Source organism: Coloeus monedula (assembly GCF_965178545.1).
Source record: "Coloeus monedula genome assembly, chromosome: Z".
Lineage (NCBI taxonomy): Eukaryota > Metazoa > Chordata > Aves > Passeriformes > Corvidae > Coloeus > Coloeus monedula.
The window spans coordinates 63,293,276-63,319,649 of NC_138822.1; the positions used below are offsets into that span (position 1 = coordinate 63,293,276).

Below are 26,374 nucleotides of genomic sequence, written 5' to 3' on the forward strand. Positions count from 1 at the left end.
AGAAACCCACTGACTCAAAAGAAGAGCAGGACTGAGCATGCAGACTAATTAGAATGAGAATCAAGAGAATCATTAAACCAATAGAATGTAGAATACTAATTAATAAGAGAACAAGATAACTTGTAGCCAATATGCCTATATTTGTTTGCTAAAGTGGATATATAGTGTAAAGTTTCAAGAACGGGTGTTAGCTTTGCAGATTTACCACACAGCTCTGATCTATGCATAAATATGAAATAAACAAATACGGCAGCTCTGTGTGTGAGACTGGCTTACTGCACACCAGCTGACAACAATTTTAGGGACAACAGTGCCACAACCAATTGGCAGACGGTCACTAGTGAGGTGCCCAAAGGCTCAGTACTGGGCCCAATGCTGTTTAAATCTTTACTTGATTTGGATGAGGGGACCGAGTGTACCCTCAATTAATTCATGGATAAGACTATGTTAAATCAGAGTGCTGTTCTGCTGGAGGGCAGGAAGGCTCTGCAGAGGGATCTGGACAGGCTGGATCATGGGCTGAGGCCAATGATGGTTCAGTAAGGCCAAGCTGCTGGGTCCAGCCCTTGGGTCACAATAACCCCAGGCAGCTCCACAGGCTGGGGCAGAGTGGCTTGCAAGGAAACACTGGGGAGCAGCTGAACATGAGCCAGGGTGTGCCCAGTGGCCAAGAAGGCCAATGGCATCCTGACTTGGACCAGCAATGGGGTGGCCAGTAGGACCAGGGCAGTGATTGTCCCCCTGTATTTGGCACAAGTGAGGCTGCATCTTGAATCCTGTGCTGTTCTGAGCCCCTCAATTCAAGAAAGACATTGAGGTACTGGAGTGTATCCAGGGAAGAGCAACAAAGCTAACAAATCTGGTGAAGGGCCTAGAGAGTGGATCCTATGAGGAGCATCTGAGGGAGTTGGGATTGTTTATCCTGGAGAAGAGGAGGCTCAGGGGTGACCTTATCAATCTCCACAACTGCCTTTTGTCAGGAGGATGTAGCAAGTGGGGGTCAGCCTCTCCTCCCAGGCAACAAGAGACAGGATGAGAGGAAATGGCCTCAAGCTCCACCAGAGGAGGTTCAAGTAGGACATCAGAAAGAAACGCGTTGTTAAGCACTGGAATGGGCTGCCCAGGGAGACGGTGGAGGTGTTTAAGAAGTGACTGGACATAGCACTAGCCGGTCAGGAGGTGGTGATCAGTCAAAGATTGCACTTAGGATCTTAAAAGTCTTTTCTAAACAACACGATTCTGTGAATAACATAGTTCTCAGTGGAAAAAAAGAACACCTGACTTTTTGAAGGCACAAACCTTATCTCAGTATGAGATACTTCACAATACTGGTATGACCGGACACTTCCCCCACCCCAGTTCTTAGTAGACATTTCAAAATCACAATTTGGTCCCACTCCACTGCTTTTTTTGTGTCCATACTGTGCAGCCATTCCACGCCTAACTGAGGATGCATGCTGACTAATTTAACTATATTTTAAGACTGATTTTACATTTCTGTAATATTCTTCTGCATACATACTAGCATTTATCCTAGCCAAATTATTTATAATACAATTTCTGCACAGCTACTTCTATTTTTAATCGACTGGGAAGCATGCAAGCAACACTGAGATAGAGACCACACATCAGAAGTAGCAGCTGAAAACATCTAATTATAGCTTGGTATTGCCTTGTACAGAACTAAAGTTTTAGTAAGGAGAAAAGGGAGTACTGTGGATTTTTCTTCCCCAGTTTGGGGTAGAAACTTACAAAACTTACCTAGTGCAATGAATATCACACTAGTGACAGACTGACTTGTTCAGGACAATAATTTTATAAGGAACACAATCTTAGCTTGCTAGGGAGGGTACATCCATAATATTTGACTGTAACATGTCTTCTGCTTCTATTTATACATCTGCCAGACGCTCTAACCTTTGGTAAACATAACTTTCTAGCAATCAATTGGTCATCAAATCAACCTTCTGTCAGCTGTTGCCAGAGAGGAGTGCTAGGGAATAGTGCTTCGTTCTCTGTGCTCCCCTACCTACTAGATGATTTCTTTTTTATGAGCAGATCCTGTGATGAACAAGTTACACTAGTATCCTACTCTTACGTTAAGACTCTCTGATTTGTGTTGATTTTACGGTAAATAGCAGTAAAATTTTAGGAGTGTAGATTTAAAATTTATTTAAGGTGGAGCCTAGAAAGATATAAAATAGCAGCTGATCCATCCAGCCATTTATTATCAATATGCATAAATAAGTTATTCTTTTTAATGAGACCTCTCAACTATTTAAAACCTTCAGCCTAGGTTTAACAGGTAGAGACATGGTCCTCAACTATTAACAGCAAACTATTTCTTTATAATTACAAATCAAGAGCCACTAACATAGAGAAAACAGTTACAGAAAAATTTTATCACCTCAAAAAGTAAAATGAATTACTATTTTAAATTCAGAAATTACTTCATAAGTAAGAAAGCATCAGATTTTTTTAAAAACTTCTGCAGGAATTGTCAGTGTGAGTTGCAGAAAGACTACTTTGCTCTGTAATTAACTGATAGGGTACTCACACCAGAATGTGTGTGAAAGCTAACAAACTATCTGAGCTGAACTGTCTTCTCACAACCAGTCTGGAGTTTATTTAATTTATTCTTCTACAGCGTTTTTTTCCAAGCTAACAAAATTCTGAGTAATCTTCATAATTGTTACAGACAGATGTTTGTAATTTATACCTGCAGCCTAACCAGAATACAGCTTTATTTACGCACTGAAACACAAAAAAAGCTTGAAAATTACCGAAACGCTTTCCCTTGTAACTTTCTCAATTCCATGTTCCCATATCAAACTGATTTTTATTCAACTGTTCACTTTCATGGCTTTATAAATGCATGTTTTATTTTGTCTTTCAGATCACTACTCCTGGAGCACTTTCTTTAACTTTGTCTACCTGTGTCCACATTTGTTACCCACTAAAAAGTTCCAGCAAACAAATTAACCAACAATCCTTTATACTAAGGCACCACCAACTAATGTAAATACATTAATGCAATGTAATACAGCAAAAGCTATGTATAGACTACATCTATATTGCTTCCACATATATCTGAGAACCAACTCTGCTTTGCAGGTGTCTTGGGGTGACTTGATGTTGTATTCCCTATCACTGCACTATGCCCAGAAATTAGTATATATGCCTTTCTATGCCTTTAAACTGAGCCTGAGAGGGGAGAGACAAAAGTGTACTTTTTCAAAGCAGCTTGTTTTCATGTTCCAAGGACAGAGAGATAAAACCTGTCTGCTTCTGCAGCGGTGGGAGCAGGAGGAAGCAGCTTGCTCTCCAGCCAGTTTTCAGCTTGCTTTTTCACCGGAGAGACAGAGACGAAGAGCTGAACTTTTGTTTCCTGGGATTCATTATTTCCCTTTTTCTCTGCTGGACTGTTTCAACATCAGAATACATCGAAAGGAATTTCCACCGACGCCTTGGCCCTGGAGGTGAGCCCACCACCCCGTCCCAGCTCCAAGGAGGGGGAGAGAGAGATCTACGGAAGGAACCTGAAATTTTCCCAGGTTTTCTCTCTACAGCGAGAGGTTTCATTATTTAACATTAGTATCTTTTTTCCCTGTGTGTTTGTTAAATAAATTGGTTTTATCTCTTTCACTTTCCTTCGAGGAAAAAGTTTTTCTTCCCAAACCTGGTGGGGGGAGGGGTGGTTTGTAACCTGCCTTCTCTCAGAGAATATATTTCTAAATTTGGCCAAACCAGCACAGCAGGTCAAGCAGAGAAGTCAGAATCCCCTGTGTCTCAGTGTCTTCTATACATCACATTGTCTTAATGGCATGACTACTTCAGCAGACCAGAGCAGGGTTACCAGTATCATTTATCTGCACTTCTCTAAGGCCTTCAACACAGTCCCCCACAACATCCATCTCTCTAAACTGGAGACAGATGGATTTAATGGGTGCAGTGGGTAGACTGTTACGTGGATAAGGAACTGGTTGGGACAGTCACATGCAGAAGGTGGTGATCAGTGGCTCAGAATCCCAATGGACAGTGACAAGCAGTGTCCCTCAGGGATCCTTAAGCATTATTTAATATCGTCATTACTGACAAGAGACAAAGGGATCAAGTGAACTCTCAGCAAATTTGCAAATGACCCCAAGCTGAGTGGTGCAGTTGACACACCTGAAGAATAGGATGCCATCAAGACAGACCTGGACAGGCTAGAGAAGTGGGACCATGGGAACCTCATGAGGTTTAACTCATGAGGTCTTGCACCTGAGTTAGGGCAACCTCCAGTACCAAGCTTCAGGATGAGCACACTGAGAGAAGCCCTGTTGAAAAGAACTTGGGGGTGCTGGTGGGTGAGAGATTGGACAAGACTCAGCCATGGGCACTCACAGAGACCCAAACGTGTCCTGGGCTGCATCCAAAGCAGCGCGGCCAGCAGGGCCAGGGAGGGGATTCTGCCCCTCTGCTCTGCTCTGGTGAGACCCCACCTGGAATACTGTGTTCCATTCTGAGGTCCTCAGCACAGTAAGGATATTGACCTGCTGGAGTGAGTCCAGAGGAGGCCATCAAAATTACGAGAATGATGGAGCACGTCTCCTGTGAAATAAAGGCGGAGAGAATTGAGATTGTTCAGCTTCAAGAACAGAAGATTTCAAGGTGACCTGCAGGTGGACTGTAGCCACCCAGTACCTGAAGGGAGTCTAAGAAACATGGAGAAAGCTTTTTACAAGGGCATGTAGTGAGAGGACAAAGGGTAATGGCTTCAAACTGAAAGAGGGCAGGTTTAGATTGAGTTATTAGGAAAAAATTCTTTCCTGTGAGGTTGGTGAGGCACTGGAACAGGCTGGCCAGAGAACTTGCAGATGTCCCATCCCTGGACTTGTTCAAGGCTGAATGGACCTCTGGTCTAGCAGAAGATATCCTTGCCTATGGCAGGAAGATTGGAACTAGTGATCTTTAAGGTCCCTTCCAATCCAAATCCCACTATGATTGTGTAATTGTTTGAAGTTTAGCTTTCCCTGATTTGTTTCAGAACAAACATGAGCTCACGTTCTTTTGACAGGGCAGGCCAAGATCCTCTCCCCTCAGGAAACATCAGTCTCACTAAGTCAACACAGCATGTCCCTTGCTGCTTTGGGTCACCCAAGTCACTGACCCAGAAATACACTTCATCAGGGTCTAGGACAAGCAGACACAAGTAAATCATTATAGTCAGCTGACCACAGGTGAAGGATCTTCTGGGCAATTTGTACCTCACTGTCCTCTGACTCACTCAGCACTGCTGGTGCTCTCATGAGACACACTGCTTTGCTTCCAAGTGTCCCAAATACAACCATTCTCCCATAATCATGAGGTTAGGAGGCAGATGCAGGAAACCCAGGACATGCAGAATGAAATGCCAGGACAAAGCCCAGCAGAATGCAGGCACAAAAACAGTACTCCTTTACGAGTTTGTGATGGTCTTCCCCCAAGCCCAAATAGCATCCCTGATACAGGCAACAGTCCCTGCAAACTGTGAGCCTGATCTTCCATTACATCCTGCCACCTGGGCAAACAGTTGCTGCACAGGAAGGCAAAACGAATAAAAGGGATCCTACCAGTCTTTACAGTGCCAAGACACAAAACAACATTTTCAAAGTAACAAGGTTGTTTGATTTGGATTTTTGTTTGGTTTTTGTGGGGATTTTTTTTATGTATGTGTGTGTTTATGTGTGGTGTGGTTTTTTAAACTAGGAAGAGCTGAATTAGCAAGCTTATAGAAAAGCATGTGAGATTTGTTGATGGCAATTTGCCATCTTTGGTCTAAAAGCAAGCAAAGTAGTCCTTGTTTTAGCATACCCACAAGACCATGAGGCTTCTGTGCACCTGTACCAGCAGGAACAACTGGCGGCTCTTTCTGAGGCAACGAATGAGTGTGACAAAACAAGCAGCTGGAGAAGTTCTGCCAGTCTTGCCCTTCTACAGCTTCCTACTCTGGAATTACCTACATAACTGACTCTCACCCATGTTCCTAGTCTTGATCAGGAGAGCATTCTCACTCCCCCACAGCCCAAGAATGAATTATCAATGATCTGTAGGCCCAAGTGGCAGCGGAGGCTGTCAAAAGGCACTGCAGCAGGTATGTCTGCAGAGGGACAAGTAGTATGCAGCTTAAGTCTTTGGCAGGACTGGGAGACAACTGCTTTTTGAGATGACTGGAGTTCAACTTTCCCAGGCAGATTACAACTCCGTGAGAGAAAGTCACAGGCTTTCTTCATCAGCTGCTTTGCAAATGGATTCCTTCAAGCAGAGTGCTTGTTGGTCAGATTGTCACAGCAACTACTGGTAAGGGTGGTCATGACGCACAACAGGAAAGACGGATCCTGATGACACTCCTACTGACTTGAAGCAGACTGCAGGTGACTGACAGAAAACAATAGTTCTTCAAGTGCAAGCAGGAATACAAAGGAAAGATGCAGTTTGTCTCTCAGAGGCTCTGTGCTAACAGCACTTCCCTACTGTCACGGGTTAGGTTTGTAACCGGGCAGAAACACCAATTTAGTGTAGTGGTTTGGTCCAAAATACTCATTACTGTTTATCTGCTGTGAGATAAGAATTAGGAGAAATGCAAAGCAGGCACCAAACTTGAAAGAATATAAAGAAGTTTATTAACAGACCTAAAAGAAGGAAAAGAAAAAAAAATTATACCACCTTCAGAACTCTCCTCCTCCCACCACCTTCCTCCCTTCTCCCACTGACAATGTAAAAAGACAACCCTTAAGATGTTCAGTCTGTTACCACTTCCATAATAACCTTGTTCAGTCCATTTAGAAAGAGGAGACTCTTCTTGCTCATGCTATGAAAACATTATCACAACGAGACAGCCGCCCACTTCCAAATATTGTTCAGTCCATTTAGGAAGAGGAGTCTCTCTGCCTGCGTGTGAGTCCCTTCCCCCGACTTGCAGCTTTTCCCGCAACTGCGTTCGAGGGGCCACTCTTGAAGTTTTTTGGGGTACAATTTTAAGGTTGAGCCGTTCAGAAACAAAAACAGAGGCCCTTCTCCTTCCCTGGGAGCAAAGGGTCTTCCTCATCTTCATCTTTAGAACTATCTCTGGGAGCATCTCTAGGGACTGAGGTTTTCTCCTTTCCCATTTGGAGCAAAAGTCCTCATCTGGTTCATCTCTCCCTGTCCAAACTTCTCATGAAGTTACAGCTGCATCAGCATCTGCCTATCTCAGTGCAGGTGCTTTTGCTCACAAGTTGAACACTCCACCCCCCAGATCTTCATGAAATTACAACGGGTACTCTGATATATCATAGCTTCACAACAGAATTTCAGCTTTAAGCATCTCCTCTCTCTCTTCCCTCAGGTTTTCAGCTCTTCACAGCAGTAAAAGGGTTAATCTCACCTCAGCCTTGCAGCTTTGCAGCTGGAATGTTGAATTTTTCTTATCGCAGTGGAGAGGGGGGAGAGCCGAGCCGCTCCGGCTGCCCACAGCAAGGCAGTGGGGGGGTTCCATGGCTGGAACAGGTCCATGGCTCCAGGATGGCCGTGGCCCGGCCCTGCCTGGCCCAAGCAGGGCCTGGCCGGGCCCGCTGGCCCCCACACGGGACCCGCAGCCACCTGTGCCAGCGGCAGAAACGAGAGAGATTGGGGGGGGAGTTTGCCTATTCTTAAATGTGGATCACAGAGGTGTTCACAACTTTAAGTGGCTTAGAGAATTGTCCATATTCAAACTGGCCAGCTGATAGGTTCTATCAGTTCCCAGAGGAAACTGTAAGCACCCCTTAGCAAGGACATCCCTTCCGGGACTATGCTTGCTAACCTATGACACCTACTCTATTTTCAGAGTGATCTGAGTGGCAAATACTGATAATTTCACACTGCCTGAAGCATGTCCCTGGAACACAGATGAGCCTTTGAAGAACACAGTGCTGCCCCCACCTTTGTTAAACAGTGCACTGTGCCATACTTCTCCCCAAATCTGCTCAGGGTTCCTCCTCCAACCAGCACACAATCAGCTGTAGCACCTGCTTCAGGACAGATCTGCCTTCCTTCCTTTTATTGAGTAGTTTCAGTCCATGGAGCAGTACTCCAGTACAGCCCCAACATCCCTGAGAAAAGATGATGAAAACCACCTTCTTACACCTCTTATGTTCACTTTCAGGATATGGCCCATGTAGAACAGCAAACTATGCCACCTTGTCCTATAATCACCAGCCAATATGCCTACTCCAAAACTTTCTGCTGAGGTGCCAAGGCCAAATCCAGATTCTACATTCCATCAGCTGGGCCAACCTGAGTGGGATCTGACCACAGGTTAACATGACATTTCGCAGACTTGAAACCCAGAAAGGTATTAGACACAAGTTGTGTCACTGGAGGTTTAGACTTAGTATTATGAACAATTTCCCCACTGAAAGGGTGGTCTGGCATTGGAACAAGGTTCTTAGGGAAGTGGCAGAATCACCATCCCTGGAAGTGCAGAAGACGTGCAGATATGGCACTAGGGGACAAGGTTTAATGGTGAATACGATGCTGGGTAAACAGCTAAACCTGATGATCTTTGAGACCTTTTCCAACTCTTACAATTCCATGATTGTGTGAGCCCAAAGCACATCATCCAAGTCCCTGCATTTGACCCACACACAAAAGAAGGGAAAAGGCATGTAGGAAGAGGCAGGAAACAAACAGAAATTAATACTTCAAATCATCTCAATCAAACCAGGGAGGTACAGTTCTTCCAGATGTACAAGAACACAGCAAGGGTGGTGATAAGAAAAGGCATATATACCTAGGACATAAAGCATGGCATCTGTTCTTCACTGAGAAATGTGTACCAGAGAAAAGGAAGAGAAGGCATGGCTGTCTTCTCTTGGGTACAGCTACCTGTTAGTTTTATAGGCTTGCCATGTGTGAGTACTGTCCACTCAGGGAAATGTTACCAAAGAACAAGACTCAGAAGACTACTGTTCCAGATTTTCACCAGGACAGCGAGGGAGGAGATTACGTGAATGACCTGCAGATCACAGAGAACTATGAACTTGCAGTTTTTCTCTTCTTTCCCACCAGCACTGAAGAAGTGCTTCTTATTTCCCTTCTCTCTTCTCTTCCCTCCCCTCCCTTCTCTTCCCTCTTCTCTCTTTTCTCTTCAGACACATTTTAATCAAAACGAAACACTAAACCAGAACAATGTTCTTACTATGTAATGAAAAGTCTTTTCTAAGCAGATGGTCATTCTGAAACTGCTGGCAGTCATTGTAGGGGGAGAGGTGGAGCATCATGTGGTCTCTGGTAACAGCCCCTCTCTGGATGCTGGGCTGGTATCCAGCAGTGCTGAGCTGCTGACTTACTCCCAATGCATCAGGATGTTCCCCCAGCAGCAAAGACACTAAAGGACAGTGGCTTAGGACTCTAGAAACCAGTCAAGACTCTTTCTGGTCCTTCTGTCCCAAACAAAACAGAAGAGCAAACACTAAGGTTACTCTGCAGCTACCACACTGATGTTTTGACAGCACACCTACCTTTGACAAAGTATATCCAGAGGCACAGCAGGGCACTGGGCACAGTGAAAAAATGCAGGAAAACTAGGCAAGAGGAGGGAGCAAAACCTAGTGCACTTATGTCCACAGAACTGCATTTCAGTAGACATGCTGCCTTTACACATTGAGGCTCTACACATTGAGGTAATTACTTGGAGTGATTCCAGTAAAAAGCAATGCACACAGAAAGCGGCTGGTCAAGAGAACGGGCTGACATATATATATTGATATATATGTATGTGTGTATGTATGCATGTGTGTGTTTCACTTACTCTTGCTTATTTAAACCCCAAAATGCCCTTCCCCAGATCCCCAAAAGGATATCTTAGTACTGATAATGTTGTTACATGCTGAAAGAAACAATAAAAGTCAACATTACTAATACCTAATGAATGAACACATATAGCAACAGAAAGAATCAGTCTGACAACAGTGCTTGGAATTCTAATTAGAAGGTAAGGCAAAATATAAAACTGGGGCCTTTCTTTCATGACTAGGACAGCTACTGTAGACCTACTTCAACCTGTATCAAAAGTTGTATGTAAATACTGCAATCAATCCTGCAATATCTCAAATAAAGTAAAAAACAGGATTTCCAGGCAGTGGTAGTAATAGATACATAGTTTCATTTTTCCTGGACTCTCACAAAAAAGTAGCACAAAATAAACACAGATGAACACCAATGCTCTAAAATATGCACTACAGTACGTTTTATTAAAAGTTCCATAATAACATCACCCTCACTGAGCCTATCAAGTTTTCCGAGTACATCTTTAAAAAGGTGGAACAGCGTTACAAACTAGCAAGAACTGCTATTGTATCTGCACATATCATCTTTTGATGACAGTCTATTTTTTTACTCTGAAACTTCTTTTTGCATCATAACGCTTGGTAATAAAGTGTCTGATTATTTTTCATATCCCTGCCAAATTTTTTACTCAATTAAAGCCTTTTGTTTAAGAATGAGACAAATTAACTGCACATGGATTTACAAAAAGACATCACACAAACTGATAAAAGCAAAGTGGAACTTTTCATACAGTTTCTATTACACTTTGCAGATACAAAAAAAAAATCTCCCCCCAACTTTTTAAAGTTAAACAACAACTGCTGCACTTGAGTAGGAATCAATTCAGTGCCGAAGTTCAGCTTCAGAGATAGTGATTATATCACTTGCAGATGAGTAAAAATAACTAAATTCCCCACCAAGCACATAGAAGAGCTTCTCTTTAGCAACAAATCCTCTGCTGACACAACATTCAATTTTAGAAATGGTCCTTCAATAAAAGCACTCACTTTTGTAGCTGATGGTTCCACTAGTCTCTGACGGTGGCGTGCTGAGCTGAAATGACTCTTCTGAGGCATCCCTTCCTGACAGTGAATGAAGAAAGGGGCAGAAAAACAGAGAAAAGGGGGGCAATGGATCGTGGAGGGGATGGAATGGAGGATGTTGGAGAAGGGAAAGGGAGAGTATTTAACTGAACTGTATTTTCACTAACTTTGAAAAAGCTTTATTAAATCAATTTCAGTAATATCACTCTACAAATATCAGAAAGAAAATGAAGCATTTGCTTTAAAAGACAGCCTCTCAAGGCTTTTATATATGTATTATTCACAAGCATTTGATGATGTTGTCTCCTATAAATCCACATATACACACATGTATACATGACCACTTCTAAATACACACATTAAAGTTAAACATTCATTTCACTTTTCCAAAGTATAAATATTATCTTACATTTTCTGTATCAACTTACAAAGTTACACACAAAAGCCCCAACCCACTAGCCATCCACCCAACTGGATTTATGCTTTAACATAAACATCAGAATCTCCTGTAGGAAAATACAATTTTTCTAGATTCACATTCTCCACCCAGACCTTCATTAATCACCTTATATTCTAGAGACTTTTACCTAACAGAGATTAATGTCCTTGCCTGAGAAAACAGAAAGACCAGGCTCACACGGGTAAAAGGTAAGTATTTTCTCTTAGAAAGCAAAACCTGAAAGAGCATTCAGCTGAAAAAAAACCTGAAACATGACAGTCTTCATTACATGTGCAACACAACGAGAGATTTTTCCAGTATATGAGATACTGCTTCAAAACCATCTACCTGCTTAATATCCAGGAGACAGAAGACCTACATTTAGTTTCTTCCCCAAGACACTCTGAATACTCTGTCTTAATCTCTCCACAAACTTTCCAATTTGGAAAGCCCCTCATTGCTGTAGCAAGTATGAACTCTACAGTCTGCTATTTCAGGTATGCGTCTGAAGGGGAGAAGATATGGGTGAAATGCCTGCCCCAAATCACAGGAGTCAGAGGATGAAAATTTCTAAGACTCTTTTTTTCTTTCTTACTTTCTATTTTTTTCTTTTTTCTTTCAGAACCAATAAACAATTCTCATAAGAGTCTTCTCTGAAAAAGAAGTCACAATATTTCACAAATATAAGACAGACCTGCTCCTATTTCTGAAAAGATACTCACAGGTTACTTTAAATGAAAATAACAATGCTACTCAACTCAGCAAGTACTTTTCAAGATCTCAAGACTTGTTTTTCAAAAAGTGTTTTTATAAAAGTAGTTTTTATACTTCCGTAACAAAAAAGCTTCTACTTTTAGCATGACACCATGCAAACAGAACCAGCCCTGTAACTCAAAAAGATCTGGTGGAAATAATCAAAGATTACAGCCACCTTTGGAAGATTACATCATAATTCACCAAATCCAAAACTAGTAGTGCTAACTAGCTCTAATTAATAGAACCAGCATTACAGAAGAAGCAGTTATCCAACAGAGGATTATTAAACAGAGGGCTTTTCTGCTGATGGTAATGTCATTTGGTAACACACCATTAAATTACTGGTGTAACGGACTAAAATTAGCAGTAAGTACTAGGGCTGGGTGACCTTATAATTTCTCCTTTAACGATTTCTTCTTAAAATTTCTCAATGCCCTTCCTATTATAATCTAACATAAAATTTAATATTAACAATGGATGCTTGAAAAGGGTCTCCTTTCTATCACAGCTTGGAAACAATGGTAGTCAGAATAATCAGGACATTAGCTAGCAAAAGAAAGTGCTGATCTTCAGAGGCCCTACCTTCTCCCATATTATTAACCAATTTAACATGGGATCCTTTAGTTAACTGAGAAACTTGGAATTCTTCTTCTCTTACTGGCATTTTTCTTTCTTTCCTGTCTCTCCTTCAGAATACATTTCAGACGCAATTGAGAGCTGGGACAAACACAGCTAACACATGGAAAAATCCCAATACAAATCCTCCATTTCAGGAGCAAAAATGTATACCTATATTGATGTGATTACTCCTATGACAAAGGAAAGTCAGAGTTCAGACTATTAAACGTTTATGTGGGTTGTGCCTTCAATGACACCACCCAAGCTGATGCACCAGTACAACATCCTAAATCAGGATATATTAACAGTTCATTTTCTAGCCCAAAATATCAGATGGGTAGACTTGATGAAATACTGTCCTACCACGTAGAGATGAAAGTTTACCATCAGGACATGTGAAGGTTCAACTGAGATCAATAAGAGATTGAAAAAGCTGCAAAGAACCCAGTTCTGTCACTGTGGGAAAGTTCAATAGAGAGTATTTTAAGCCTTTAGAGACATTAGACTGTATGTATACAGGTTTTGCACCAGACCATCATGTTCCTCAGTATTGCATTTCAGCTGATAAAAACAGAAACCTTCTGCCAACGTCAGCTGTAGGTACTGTTCCATACAGGACTGTCTATTAAGGGCAGACAAACCAAGGTCAATGTCACAGAGAAACAGCAATCTCTCACTTGAAAAGCAAAAAATAAAAAGAAAAAAAATTTAAAAAATCATCTACACACTGAAAAGACTATGCATTCAGAGTGGATGCAGCTATTACCAGTAAAGCACATACAGTGGATCCATGATACCCTTGAAGGCTGAATGCCCTTGAGAGAGGAATCGGTTAGTTGCAACTATAAGTTGATATAATAAAACTACAGTCAGAAAACTATCTCCTTGCAAAGGCCAACATGATTCATATCAACAAGGACAGCTAAAGGAAAAACTGAAGGATCCTAAATAATTCTGTGGTAAGGTATTTTAGTTAGATGGCATGCAGAAAATTGGCATGAGAGCAGAGACAGAAATTTATTTCATTTAACAGGTGTCATGGGTTAGCTAGCATAGTCTCGGAAGGGATGTTCTTGCAAAGGGGTGCTTACAGCTTCCTCTGTGACCTGACAGAACCTATCAGCTGGCCAGTTTGAATATGGACAATTCTTTGAGCCACTTAAAGTTGTGACCGCCTCTGTGATGCACACTTAAGAATAGGGAACTCGGAGGCAGAGCCTCTCTGTCTCGTTTCCAGCGCTGGCACAGGTGGCTGCGGGCCCCGTGCAGGGGCCAGGGGGTCCAGCCCACGCCCTGCTTGGGCCAGGCTGGGCCGGGCCACGGCCATCCTGGAGCTGATGGGCCCTGTTCCACCCGCGGAACCCCCCCACAGCCCTGCTCTGGGCAGCCAGAGCAGCTCGGCTCCCCCCCTCTCAAGTGTGGCCAAGATCAGCTAAACCTGCACCACTGTCCGGCAGAGGTCATGTGACCGACAGTGATAAGCAACATTCCAGCTGCAAGGCCAAGGTGAGATTAACCCTTTTAGTGCTGTGAAGAGCTGAAAACCTGAGGGAAGAGAAAGAGGAGATGCTTAAAGCTGAAATTCTGTTGTGAAGCTATGATATATCAGAGTACCCATTATAATTTCATGAAGATATGGGGGGTGGAGTGTTCAACTCATGAGCAAAAGCACCTGCGCTGAGATAGGCAGATGCTGATGCAGCTGTAATTTCATGAGAAGTTTGAACAGGGAGAGATGGACCAGATGAGGACTTTTGCTCCAAATGGAAAAGGAAAAAACCTCAGTTCCTAGAGATGCTCCTAGAGATAGTCCTAAAGATGAAGATGGGGTTACAAACCCAACCCGCTACAACAGGCAAGTAATCCAAGAAATAATCTTGTGGGAAACACACACCTTGGGGGGGGGAAAAAAAAAAAACAAACACATAAAACCAAAAACACATGCCCCACAAAAAAAAAAAAAAGCATCACAGACAAGGCAATAAGTATTGTGTGTATTACATAGTTTATTTCTGAAGTCACAGAAGCCTGAAAACAGCTGTGAGGAGAAAATATGTTTTTTTGGCTTCAGAGGCTGGTAGCTAATTCAACAATGTACAAGCTTTAATACTGATACCAAAAGCCCCATAAAGAGTAGCTACCATTTACTGTTTGGCTGTTCTCATGCAAATGGCAGTATCAAGAGACAAGCAAGTGAGAACAACAAGTGACACAAGCATGTGGTCTTATCTGAAGAGATTTCTACCTCCAGACTGAAGTGGCCACAGAGCCCTTTTTTTCCCTCTCCATTTTTATTAGCTGCCAGACCAGGATCTGAAAAAAATGGCAGAAATTCCACACAGAGGAGTTGAATTCACCACAGCTGGTCCCTGACAGATCTGCAAATATTTAGCACTGACGGAAAAATAATTCACAGCAACAACTCCATCCACATCAAGCTGGGCAAATCCTAATGCCGATGAGGCTATTTCAATGCTTTTACTTTAATGAGTGTCATACTGAAGAATACCTCCTTACACACACCCTCAAACCATGATCTATCTAAACGTGCTTCCTCCCCCAAGACTAGCCCTTGGCTATCTCAAAATACATCTGCACCCAAGACTCAAGTCCCTGCCACATCCTTAAGTGTCCAACAGCACAGCCTGAGTACCCTGGCATCTGAGTTTAGCAAAAGCTACAGCAAAGCTTGTGGCCAAGGCCTGCTGTCATAGCTAAGACTGTATCTTAACTTTTTGTTACTTTTCTTTACACGTGGCAATCTACCTCCTGTTCCACAGTCTCACTCTAGATGCAGCTGTTCTATTCAAGTACCAAACCACTACACTGTATATGTTTTAATGTTCTGAAGATTCCTTTCTTTTTTCTTTTTACTGCAATGTAAAACAAAGTTAAAATGCTACTCTGCTATCATTCATCTATTTAGGAGGGCTATGTAAATACAGCTGTGAGTACAGCAAAAATACAACAAAGGACAAAGCAAATAAGAAAATTAGAAACAAAAATGATGGTTTAGAATGTGATGTGTTTGGTCTGATTTTTCTCTTTCTTTCTTGCCTCAAAGGGGCCAAGACACCACCAACAAAAAACACCATTCAATTTCCGATTGCTCAATAGTTTTAGGATGTAGCAAAGGAAGCAGTAAATATTGTGGGATAGCTACAGAATCAAGTCATTTCACATTACTAAAACCTTCAATAGCATAATTGCAACACTAATTCACCATATTACGCAGCTACGTTTTTATTAATTATATGACACCATTCTGAAAGTCAGCATGCTACATCAGCATTAGCATTTCTTCCTATGCACAGCTTCCTGGCACTGGTTACCTGCTGAACAGATCTGTGAGGCCATCTCTATCAGATATCTGCTTGGTAGAAGCTACTGGTGATTAGACAAGGTCCGTCCAGATGTTACAATCATTTCATACTTTGTGCTTGAACTGTATTAGTAGATAAAACTTTGACATCTTTGTTTTATTCTATTACGTTCTATCTGTTATATGGTTATGAGTTCATGGTAACAAGACCCAATCAGTAAATTTAAGGTCACCAGTGGCCTTGCAGTCTTGTACAAATAAACTCCTCTGTGTTTCAACTTACCAAAGAGATAATGAAATGCTATTCCTGTTTCAATGATAATATGACACTAGGAAGGAGGAAAAAACAAAAGATCTAGGGAGACTCAAAAGGTAAATTAGTTTCAAATTTTCAGTATTACAGGTGCAGATTGGTTAATCAGCTTTTCATAATTAAGAAGAAGGGAAAAAAGTAGTCTTTGCAGGCACTGGGGGCCTTTTTCTCATAAAGATTAATTTAACTGATTAAAATAATTTTATACTTCATAAGAGATAGAGGTAGCAGAGATGTGCAGAGAGGGAGGGAGGTTGCACACATTCTGTTCCCACAAAAACTCACAAAACTAGACAGCAAAACCTACTCTGCTTACATGATGTGATACTGAAAACTCACCAACACTTGAAGGATATACAGTGTGGAAAAACTGAATCACTCAAGGTGACATGCAAATAATGCAACAGATTGATGACAAAACTATGAGGATCAATTTAGGCACAGACGAACAACTCCAGCAAATGTTCAGAAGCTTGGAACTTACCTTTCTGACAATACAGTGTAAGCCAAAAATGTATGCAAGCCCTTGTGCTGGTGCAAGAGGTAACAAACAACGTAGCATATTCCTGCATCATAGTCTCCATGACTTCAAAGTACACTGAATTCAAATTACTTATTTTTGTAAAACTGAGCAATTGACAGTAGGCAATTCAGTGTGCCAAGTGTGGGGGCAGGACCAAGTTATAAATTGTAATACACAGTTCTTCCCTCTCAGCTTTAGATTCAAGGAAGTGTGAAATGTTTTGGGATTTGGGGCGGGGGGGGGGTGTTGGTTTGGCTTGGTTTTTAACTAGTAAGATGTTCATTTCTTGCCGATCCCCACCACCCCAAATTTAGAATTTCAGTGTAATACTTAACTAGGCTCTGCGCCAAGCTCTACAGGCTGATCAGGAAAGCTCTTTCTGCTTCAGAGGCATCTCACAGCAAAGAAAAAGCATAGTTAAGCAACAAAGATTTCTACGTAGTTACGGAATTTTTAAAAAAAGTTGCAAGTTGTCAGTTATTTGACAAACAATGTCACATCATGGTACATCTGACAATCCTTACCGCCAAGGCAAAAAATCACGTCAATAAAAAGCAACACATGTGTAGTTTCAATTTTTGAACAGTAAGAAAACAAACCCTTGAAAGTTATCTCCTAAACAGAACACAAACCAAAGGCCAGGACTGCATCTTGCATCAATTAAGCTGTTAGCAACAGAAAGTACTGGCAGAGGAAATACTCATCTCAGGCAACTTCCTGTATCCCATTCTTGCAGCACAGCCATAGATGTTAAATTCTGGGTAACAAAAATGTGTAACTACCATGTGTGCTGAAATTGCTTGGCAGTCTAACACATCAGTGTGCCAGACACTCTCCCATTAACACTCCTAGTTACGGCACTACCCTCTTCTCCCTAAGCACATCTGCTTCTACGCAGACAATCATTACAGCATTTAAACAAACAACACTGGGCCATTTTGCAGGAGAAAAGGGCAAGAACTAATTTCTGACAGGATCCTCATTGATTACTTCCTCAATGGTACTAGAGAGAAGACACATGAAAAATGGGCGCTTTAAATAAGATCTTTTTTCTAGAATAGTTCCTTTGCAGAAACTCATCCATTTAAAAGTGACTGAATCTTCTCCATGTATCTCCTGAGAGCCTTAAGACAGGAAAACACACATCATGAACCTGTAAGCCGGACCAGCATTACTAGATTCAGCATCAGAAGAGGTTAGTATTGATTTGTCAGATAGACTCCACATCAAAAAGAAATTATATTGAAATAATTGAAGGTGTCTTTAGGGTGAACAGGCAATCAAAAAGCATACACTACTGTGTTTTGCAGCAGTGTTAAAACACTAACTGGAAGGTTCCATTCTTATTGTTAAAATAAAGGAAGGGGCATAACGTGCTACAGAAACTACTAAAAGACATCAGCTCTAAACACACACAAATAAATACACAGGAACAGAAATGGAGAAAACAAAATGCACACACAAAAAAGGTGGTTGTTCTCTTGTGATTCTATTCTAAAACCCCTGAACACCATAAAAAATGAGACAGAATCAGTTTTTCCAAAGTCTTGTCACAAATGCTCAAAAATATGCAAGTCCTGAGCTGAAATCTCAATCAGATAAGACTAGCATTTTGCTGCGATCATAAGGAGAATGTAAGAAAGCCGGAACATAAAAAGGAGAAAAACAAAGTTGGCATTAGTGGTAAGGCAAATTGCATGCAACATAAAACAATTCCAAAGACTCATGAAAAAAATCTATGTGGAAATATGAGGGGTAAAGCTATGCAGGGTCCTAAGAGCATGGACAAGAAAGACAACTACTATTTGGGAAACTAAACTGAAACAACAGTCAGTCAAGATGCTGCTCCAGTTTATCAAGCACTGGTCTCTTCAGATGATCAGGGTCAAATACAATGAGGTCTTTGCAGCCATCTCTTACAAATACATTTGTTAACGACTAAATGTCTTATCACAATCACAAAACAAAGCATGTAAATGCAGTAACAGCCCCTCCTCAAGTCATAAACATGATACTCCCTTCCTCAGATCTTCTCTGCTGCCAACCAACCCAAAAAATTTGTAGATTTTGGCCACCCTGACCTAAGAACAATTTTGAACTGTTGCTTCCACACAGGAGCAAATACTCATGGCAAAAGTGACAAATATGAAAACACTATAAATGTTTGAATGTTAAAGCCTTCTATTTATCATTGTCAGTATAATAATACACCATACTTGATACTGATCAAGTATGGTGCATTATTAGACTTTGCTTACACCATATAAACTGTGATAATCTTTTATGTTCAAACACAAACACACTAGTCTGTCTTGAAATACTGCAAGAGAACGGCACATGAATATAGAATCAGAGTAACATGAAATGTAGCTCTAACCCTCATCATAAACATTTGCTCTAATTTTTCATTTATACTATTCCTTCCTTTATTGCACTTCTCAACATTTACTAAAATCTCAAAAAATTTGAAGTAATTTAAAACTAGAAAGCTGTGTTCCCAAGTGGCACTGAAGTCCTAAAATCAATTTTCCACTCATAACCTAAATTTTCCAGTTGTGCCTGTGAGTGTTGTATTCAGAAAACATGAGTTTGGGGAATACTTCCAGGTTCTTCTGCACACAAATTCTGACTGCTAAATTCCCCTAATGTATCTGCACAACTTGTGTACAACTGGGCTTTTTTAGAGCAACTGAAATGGTATTCTTCTTGTGGCATAATTTAAAGCCAAGTGGTAAAATATGTAAAAAAAAAAACCTTTTCACATCAAAAGAACTCAGAACAGAAGTTAAAGCCAGCACACACTTCATACACTTTTTAGCATGTCTTCCTTACTTTTCACATAGAGAAAGTTACACTGTGGACAAGAGAGGAATCTACACTAGCTGAAAAACATCTTCAGATATGTTTCTGTATTTGATATAGCATTACTTATCTATAGAGAATACCAAGAATATTCAAATACAAAAAACATGTGCAAAAACATGCACACTTCAAGGTGTAGCATTCTAGGGCTAAAATACACAATCAGAAGAATTGTAACATGACGTTATCTCCACAAAACATATCTATGCACTTCAGTCAATTCTGCAGTGAAGATATTCTGAACTATTTCCAGGCTCCAGACAGCTGAAAGTGAAATTCAGAAAAACACATATTGTTTCCTAACAGGAACTACCAACCACCACGAGACCATCTTCTAACCAAGGGCCATCTATTAGTTTAATTACACTGTAACTTTGATTACTAAAACATTTTCTTCAAATTTGATCACTTACAACATTTTCTGTTACAACACCTAGACAAGGATGGAATTTTTTATATACTGCTGCTAAATTGGATCTCCTACTTCTGATAGCAATGCTTAAAAAATCATCCATTTTGTAATAGTTTTCAATGCGCACCTTCCATTGCTTTGAAATAGTGTCTTGGTTGGGGAGGATAACCAGATGTCATAGAAGTGTTATGAAACTAAGCCAAGCATATATATACAACACAAAGGAATTTCAAAAAGGACAAAGCACTCCAAACAAAACATGCACTGTAAAAACCTGGAGTTTAGTTGCTAAAGTCTCTGAAGAGCTTGATTTTTCTCAAGGGCACAGACACTGAGTGCAAGTATCCTTTTTGTCTCTAATCCCAGCTGTTGTATGCCACTGAGAAGCACTAAACTTTAGACCTAAAATCAAGGGGGACTTGAATGAAGAGGCACAGGGAATCCAAGAGGAACACAAGTTAGAAACTGAGACAAAGTCATTGAATAAGATTACAGAAAGCCTGAGTTGCTGACAGGAAACAATGTTGTTCTGATTTACACTGGCTGAAGTAAGGATCCTACAGAGAATACGGTTAGGGTTGCAGAAGTTAGTGCTACACATATAGGCGAAAAAGTAAAGCCAAGAAAACAAGACCAAAAACAATTACAAAATTGCAGTATCGAGTGTTCTGCTTTGAGATCATAACAATAACTTATGGATTTTTACATAATTTTAATGTTCAAATGAATAACTGGTACTATTACAAGCAATTTGAAGCAAGTATTGCTTGAATCTAATAGAACGAATTAATAGCATCTCAAAGCCTGTGGGCAATTTTGAGAAAACCACTAACTTAACAAATGTAAAACTTTTGACTTTTAAAGCAAATGTAGTGTATCAGTTGGTGAAAACAAACCTAAAATCATTGCAAGAAATATGACACATGAAGAAGCATCACAGTCAAAACTGCATCAAACTCAAAGGAAGCATCTTACAAAAAAATTTGAAAAGAAAATACAGACAATTACTGGTTTCATTAGTTGTGACAAAGTAAGTAAAACCATTTGTCAACCCAAGGACATTTCACAAACTTTAAAACAAAAATCCTGGTTTAATAAGCTACTGTCCTTCACGCAGCTATTATTCCTACTGTTACCAACAAAACAGGCAAAGAAAAAAATAAAAAAAAAACCCCACACGAATAGATTTTGGAAATAAGCCAAGTGACTCAGAAACAGGAGCTAACGAGTACACAGAGGATGCCAAAGCTGCTTTATTTTATGACCCTTAGAACACAACTGAGATCAGTTCAAATCATTACAGATTCTACCACTGAGCTTACTAAAGGATTTGACACAAAGAAATGTTAAGTTTATGTTTTGTCTTCCAAATCCAATATAAAACAAGATTTGTGACATATTGTAGACATTATCAAGAAATGTTGCTACAATTATCAGAAGGTATTTGTAAGAACTGTGATATGGGCTACCGACACCAAGTTCGGCCCCTTGCCAAATATTTTAGCTCTGAATGCAGAACGGGGCTCTCCTTTCATTTTTTTTCTTTTTTTGATATTGGACTCCAGGATAAGTGTCCACAACATATAGAAAAGACAGAGGGGAAAAAAAAAAATCCTTTCAGAAAAGCTTTCACAGCTCAAATAATAGCAAAATATGTCTGACACAAAGCATTTTAGAGGACCTGACAAACATGCAACAATGCATGAATGTCTGGAAAATAGAGGTGAATTAACTGATCAAGAGATTGTACACTCTATTAGGCCTGCACAAGTGACAGCTAAGAAGGAGAGGAAAAATGTTCCTTATCTCAGTGTCTCTTCTCTTGGAAGGCTGGTCTTTTGCTTTCTAAAGGTAGCTATCACTGCCTATCACTATTTAAGCCAAGAAAACATCTATTCTAACTTGCACACCTTTTTACCTAAAATGCCCTGTTTTCTATAACAGTGTATAGAATGACTCAAAAATAAATATGGCTCTATACAGGAAAAAAAAAAATTACCACGGTTATACAAAATTTGGGGGGGTTTTTGCATTTTACATCTATGTATTTTGCTCATGTAAAAAACTCATAAAATGACAGAGCAAGTATCACAATTTAAGTAGCTCTGAGTACCTCAATCACTTCAATTTTTTTTAGGTTTTAGTAAATGTAGAGAAGTTTAGCTTGCAAGTGTGGTACGATTTAGGCAGGACTGGGCACAACTGCTAAGCAGCGGATGAATGCAGCCTGCAGACACACAGCTGTTCCCATACAACACCCGGAAGACTTATATCCTGTCTACTTCTTAACTGATTAATCTGAATCTACTGGAACCTGCAAACTGCAAATATTTTTTTTTTAATCTTCTCTGGTTCCATGCCCTCCACAAACTTTTTCTTCCACACACCCATTGAGAGGCAGAGAGATACATCAGACCTGATACATAACTACACAACTCCCCTTTGATACTGTAAAACCATTTCCACCAATACAGAAACACCAGCAGAAACAATAGATTAGGTCTCTCTTGCCTAGAGATCACCGATGTACACATACGGTATTCAAAACAATGAAAATTAAGAACCTTTCCAAAACCAGATCTGTAAGATTGACTTTTCCACCCTTTTTTCTTCACTTTGCAACAGACACCAGGCCAAATTCCAACTAATATTCTCCAACTTTTATCATTTTTTCCTCAGCAGACCACCCAACAAACACATTCCCAAACATGAACTGTATTTAGAAAAGAGATGGTTACAGTGTACTTCTTTCCTTTCCTCTGCTGTAAAGTGTGGCTTCCAAGATGACCCTTTTACTTCACAGGTCAATTTTCATTTTTTCAGAAAGATTTCATTAAACCTTCTACTCCAAAGAAATGTCACCTGCTTAGGAGCTGCAAATAAGGCCGTTTTTTCCATGAAGTTCTTTCCTTTCTTTCTGATTTCTAAGAATGCATTTTCAGTTGAGCCAATAAGCAAGGACTTAGAAAAATCTGTAAGGTTTGAGTTTTTACCAAATTTCAAAACATTTATCTACAAAAAGAAATGTTTTTCTGTACTGAAGAGAGAAGAAAGGAGTAGTCAAGGTTACAGTGCCCCTTGCCATGTTTTCTAGAAACACATGGAATTGGTATAAACTGATTTCCTCAATTCCACAAAAATATCACCTCTCCATTTACACCACATTTCCCTTTACACTGTCTACTTCCATTTCTACAGTAATAAGTCTGAATTTTGTGATTAAATTATTTTTACCTCACACCCTTCCCCCCTCAAATCAATGCATGTATGAGATTTTCAAGTGGAATTTTCCATGTTGGCTCTAATTATATAGCTGTAAACAATGCAGCGCAGTCATCCTGAATTTAAAGGATTAGATTCCCTACGAAATTTTCCAGCATTGAAAAAAAACTGTGTATATATACCTAGAGACAAGAAATAAACACAGCATTTTCTTTGACATTTGAGAGGTTTCACGTATAGCTGGTTTCCCTGCTGTTGGTCAATTTGTCTGTAAGTCTAATTAAGAAACTCATGTAATTACCCGAAGATTTACAAGACACTGTTTACCAGCCACTCAGAGGCAAAGTGAAATTAGCAAAAGGAAAAGTGAAGGCCCAAAGCATCTGTTTGACAAAGTGAATGCTTAATCGGCAGTGGAAGCATCACTGAAGCTGGCTGCATCTGGCAGAAAGGTTTCTCCTACACTCCCACATCCTTCTTACAGATTCAGGGAAATGCATGCTACCTTTGCCCACCATCGTGTGGGTTCAGAGCTGTTGGTTTAAGGCAGTATGAAGTACACTGCTTGGTCAAGCAACTACAAACACAGGCTGTTAGCAGACTGCAATTAAGAATGTAATTAAAATGTGCAAGAAGTAATTAGCTGTTTTCACCTTTTTCAAACTTATTTTCAAGAAATTGTTATTTCAATCCATACTAAATTGCGCTTTAAAAACTTAGAAGTTGAAAGAAGTGGTCAATTTTATCCTGATGTTTCTTACCAAAAAAAGTGTTCTTCGCAATTAAACCTTCAGAATCTCATCACTGAAAAGGAGCACATACTACAGATTCAGATGCTTTTTTCTTCTATGAATACAAACAACGTAAGTAACTGGACACAAGAAAGAGGTTGTAGTAAGATCCAATAAATGTATGTATTCAGGTTGCAACAAGTTAAAGGCTCATTTTCTCTCAGAAGCCTGAGCAACAGAAAAATCTTTTACATATCAAGCCAAAACAAGATTTATCCAAGTCTACATATTTACTTAAGGCTTATATTTTGAGATTCAATTCAAGCTGCTTCCTGGCTTTTTTTAAACACAGCACGATGGTACAAGGCACTAAACACAACTACATCAGGTTCCCGTCTAAAAGGAAATGGTTTGTGTGTCCTGTAAATCAAGCTTTGAAGCAAATTGTGTACAGAGAAAAAAAAAAAAACCCAGAAGTTACACCAACTTGGCTTTTCATTTACACATATGCTATTTATCATTATGTCTTCGGTTTAATTTAAATGCACCTTTGCCTGAGAAAGCACACAGCTTTTAAGCAGATTTACCTGCTTTTATCATTTCTACTTCTAACCAAGAGAACTGAAAAAGTCATATGAAATTATCTGACTTTATATTGAAGATCACAGGTATTTCAGAACAGTCTTCACTCAGAAAATGTCCTTTTCCTTTTCCCCATTGTTTTTTTGGAGGTAGTTGTTTTGCTATTGGGGTGGGGGTGGGGGGTGTTTTGCTGTGGGGGGTTCTGTTTGGGGCTTTTTTGATGGTGAGGTTTTTTGGGGTGTTCTGATTTTTTGATTTTTTGGGGGTTTTTTGTTAATCCCTTTCAGAATATAATCAATAACCTTTACAAGAGAGTATCAATAACATACGAAAAAGAAGAAGAGACAAAATACATGGATTACTCCCACAGAAAACAAAGACAGTAAGAGTTATTTAATTTTTTAGTAAAAACATATACTACCACTATAAAATAACCAAGTCACTATTTTGGAAGGTACTATAAAATCAAAAGGTCAGCAAAGCACACAACTCAGACACTTGATATTTATTAACAGAACTTAAACAGCAGCTACACCCCTTGTCACAAAATGTGCTTTCTAGCTCACAAGTTCATCATACCAGTCTCTCTTCTGCAGATGAAGATAGAAACAATGCAATGGAAGAACATAAGGGGAGCAAAAGAACTATATGAAGATGGATTCACTTTAAAGGTCTAATGAATACAACTTGAGTATAAACAGCATTTCTCCCCCTCCCATCTTCTTTTTCTTCTAAATGATAGCATGTCAACTTGAACACTTCTGACCACTGGCTGATTTTCTCCACTCTAGGACCAGATTCTAAGGACAACCATGAAGTACACATCTCCAAAAACTGCATGCACTTCAAGTGTGAATATGCCTCTCTGGTACTGGAATTATTTACTGTATAGCTTCCAGTACTCTTAGGTGACTGTAAGCAGTTCTGTGAAATATTTTTGGTATTAATTCAAAGTTGCTTTGTTAAAGTTATAGAAAATAAAATAACATCTGCAGAACTCAACACACCTCTTTAACACAGAGGCTTAAGTTATCCCTTAATCAGACCAGACTGCTGTTCAATTCTTGTCAAAAGGCAGAAATCCAGTTTACACTGCTAAATGCATTAGAGCAGGTTTAAGAGAAGGAAATCCGGTTTCACTATGAAGATCTACCTCTTGGAACTTTTATATCCTTTAAAAGCTGTCATCCACAGTCTCAGCCTGCAACAGAGATTCTCCTTCCTACTTGGCAATCAATTAATAGAAAATATTTAGGATTTAAGGACCAACTAAAGTATCAAAATCTTTTTATGAAAGTTATTCGCTTTCCACAGGCACGTGTTATCACACAAGGAGTAGAAGAAAAGCTACCGGATTCTTTAAGAGGCCCAAGAGAATTCCAGGACTTCTATATGCTCCATAACAACATGTGCTATAGATTCTACTTGTGTATATCTGTCTAACAGAAATTGTCACACTGGATCAGCACCAAGTTGAAAGCACTGATCAGAAAGGGTGTCGTCCCAAAAAGTTCAGAACTGTGCAAGTTCAGTGCATGTTAACTGCTTTGTCGGGGTTTACATTACTTAAGAATAACGATCCCAAATGTATGGAGGCTTTCTTTTTCACCCTCCTCCCATTGAAACTGCAGATGTGGAGGAAAACAAAAGAAAGGAAGTACATTCATTGCTGAGAGCTACTTGAGCAAAGGGGCTTTCTGAACAATGGGCCGTAATGATGTAGTTTGAGGTGGTGCTCCAT

General features: G+C 40.1%; 1 protein-coding gene across 1 annotated transcript in view; it reads right to left on the reverse strand.

Moving 5' to 3' along the window:
- Positions 1-26,374, reverse strand: part of MAST4 (microtubule associated serine/threonine kinase family member 4) — a 189,598-nt gene that overhangs the window by 162,446 nt on the left and 778 nt on the right. The window lies entirely within an intron of this gene.